Here is a 3,076-nt window from a genome sequence, read left to right as displayed (position 1 = left end):
AATAAGCATAACTCCCATGCTTTCTATTATTCATACTACTATTTCTTTAGTTCTGTGCCTAAATCAACTTACTTTCAGCGTCATTCGCTAACTTCATTTAAAAGTTCATTTTTGAATAATCATCAACAGATAAATGGGTCATATATATACTATTATGTATCATAGAATAAATAATACTATTCTGCCATTTTAAAAGATGAAGTTCTATCATTCATAATGACATGGATAAACCTAGCAAATTATAAGTGACATTCCCCAGAACTTTTGGACAAATTCCACATAATCTCAGTCATAATTAGACTCTTTAAAGATGGTAGAAGTAGTAATAGAGTGGCAACAAGAAGAAGTTAATGAGGGGAGAGAGGAGAGATAAGGGGAAGAGGTTGAAAAGCTAACACTAATCAACAAGAGGAGAGAATTAAGCTCTGTCTTCCCACTGCACAAGAGGATAACCAGAGTACAAGACAAAGTTTGTATTTCTAAACAACTAGAAGAGAGGCTTTCCATGAAAATAATAAAAATGCTAACTCCTTGAGTTGATCATTGCTCAATATAGACATGTTTCAAACACTGCATATTAACCCACAAATTGAGACAAATATTTTGTCAATTAAAAATGATTTTTAGAGCCAAACATTGCCTACATGTGTTCCCTGCTAAACATAAGGGTCAGTATTTAAAAGACAAAACTATTCCCAAGTGGTCAGGCCTAAACACATGTACAGAAGAGCAACATTACATAACCTCAGTAAGTTGCATTTCTCAATTTAATAATAATTAATGAAGAAGAGGCCTTAAATTTGAAAGGAAGTGGTAAAGGGACATGGGAGGACTTGGAGTGGGTTAAAGAGAGGAATAAAAATTATATAAATGTAAAAATAATGTATGGAATTCTCAAAGCAACTTAAATCTTTAAAAAAAAGAAAAGAAAATCTGAGCTATGTTCCAGGTCCAAAACAAGAAACCACAGATAATGAAGCCTGAATTTATCCTAGGTGGAGGAAGATCCAGAAAGGCAATTATATAGCCATATATCGACAAGCCTAAGAGTGTAGCTCAAACTGTGAAATACATAGAAGAAAACTGGCCTATCTTCCATGGCCAGAACAGTCCCCACTAACAGAATTAAAACTGGGGTTTGATAACTCTGGATCCAGAGGATGGATCCAATTCTGGCCCCACCAATGAAAAATCCAAAAATACAGAGAAAAAACAGACATTCAAACATACAAGGCATCTAGAACCCCAAAGATACGCAGATAGGGAAAAATTACTCCATGACAAACTATAATTAAGATATTCTGTACATGTGAAGGCAATGATAAAAGCTGTAAGGGAAATGCCAACTCATGAAGAGACAGAAGCATTAAAGTCACATGAGATCTCTCATCAAGAGCTCTAAAATCCGTGAAAGCATGGATGTGAGGCACTAAACGCAAATAACTGCAAATACATTGCCATATCACCAAGCTATCTTTTAAAATTGAGAGAGAAATGAGGGCATTTCAACACAAACACAAACGAATACAGCTCATGATTACCAAGACAACAGTCCAGAAGATACTTAAAGGAGTACTACACAGAGAGAAGGAAGAAAGTCTTAATCATGAGAGCCTAAAACAGGGATTCCTGGGTGTTATACATCAGAGATGCTGAAAATCACTATGCAGAAAATTGAAAAGGATGCCTTACATTTGCTCACATGAAGGTTAGTGAAGACCAAGAATTCACAAAAAAAAATGAGACTCACAGAAGCCTAAGGGGAGGAGGTTGAGAGGAGAGAGACAACAAATGTTCATAACACTTAAATATATCTTTCTGTATAGAGAAGACCAATGGTAGCATCAGGAAAAATGCAGCAGAAAAAGAACCTAGTTTGTTTTGAAAATGAAAATTAAATAAAACTCATTATTATGTTACTGTGAACAAGCCAGTAGAGAAGGAGAAAATTGCAAGGGCCGAAGACCTTGTCAGGGTGTAGGAACTGGATACTGATGTTTATGCAGGAAGATGTTGGCCTTCAATAGCAGATTGTATCTCCTCCAAGAATTATACACTAAGGCACAGTATGAGCATTCTAAAGTAGTTGTTTCTAAAGAGTAGCTAATGGAACAGTAAAGAAACTCAGTGGCTATTAAGTAGCACTGGTTTGCTGTCTAAGTATGATAGCTACATAAACTAGAGTTAGTACACATAGAAGGAGAATGATTTTCACTTTGAAAAGACCTCAAAGATCAAAGAACACAAAGTATTTTTAATTATTGTCTATTTTATATATATTTAATTAAAATATATCATTATTCTCATACTTCCCTCCAACCCCTTCTATGTACACTCCTCACTCTCTCAAATTCATGACCTCTATTCTTTGTTTCTGTTACACACACACACACACAACCAGTTGAGTCTTTAGTGTTCTTTGTATGCACACTATTTCATGGCTGACCACTTGGAATTGGATAACCATTTAGAGACAGGGCTTATTCTTGAAAAAGACTGATTCTCCCTCTCTCAGAATTCCTTAGTAGCTTGTAGCTCTTTATTTAGGGGTAGAGATCCATGAGATTCTCCCCTTCCACATGAACAGGTCTATTGGCATTAACTTTGTTTGGGTCTTATTTGGGAAGCCATATTACTGAGATATCATTAATGTAGCTTCCTTCTCATCTCTAGGAGTCACAGTGAATCTCACAGCAGGCTTTCTGGTTCTCCTGCTCTTATAATTAATTATTCTTTTTTTAGTGTATTTTTAATAGATTTTTTTCCTTTTTATTGGATATATTCTTTATTTATATTTGAAATATCGCCTTTCCTGGTTTCCCCCCCAAAATCCCCTAGCCCATTCCCTCCTCCCTTTCTTCTTTAAGGGTGTTCCCCATTCACTCACCCATTCTTGCCTCTCTGCCCTCGAATTCCCCTACACTGGGGCATGGAGCTTTCATAGGACCAAGGGCCTCTCCACCTCACACCAGTCAGAATGGCTAAGATCAAAAACTCAGGTGACAGCAGATACTGGCTTGGATATGGAGAAAGAGGAACACTCCTCCATTGTCAGTGGGATTGCAAGCTGGTACAA

Source organism: Grammomys surdaster, unplaced genomic scaffold (assembly GCF_004785775.1).
Source record: "Grammomys surdaster isolate TR1022 unplaced genomic scaffold, NIH_TR_1.0 220, whole genome shotgun sequence".
Taxonomy (NCBI): Eukaryota; Metazoa; Chordata; class Mammalia; order Rodentia; family Muridae; genus Grammomys; species Grammomys surdaster.
The sequence above is the reverse complement of the archived record's forward strand: the minus strand, read 5'-3'. Positions refer to the sequence as shown.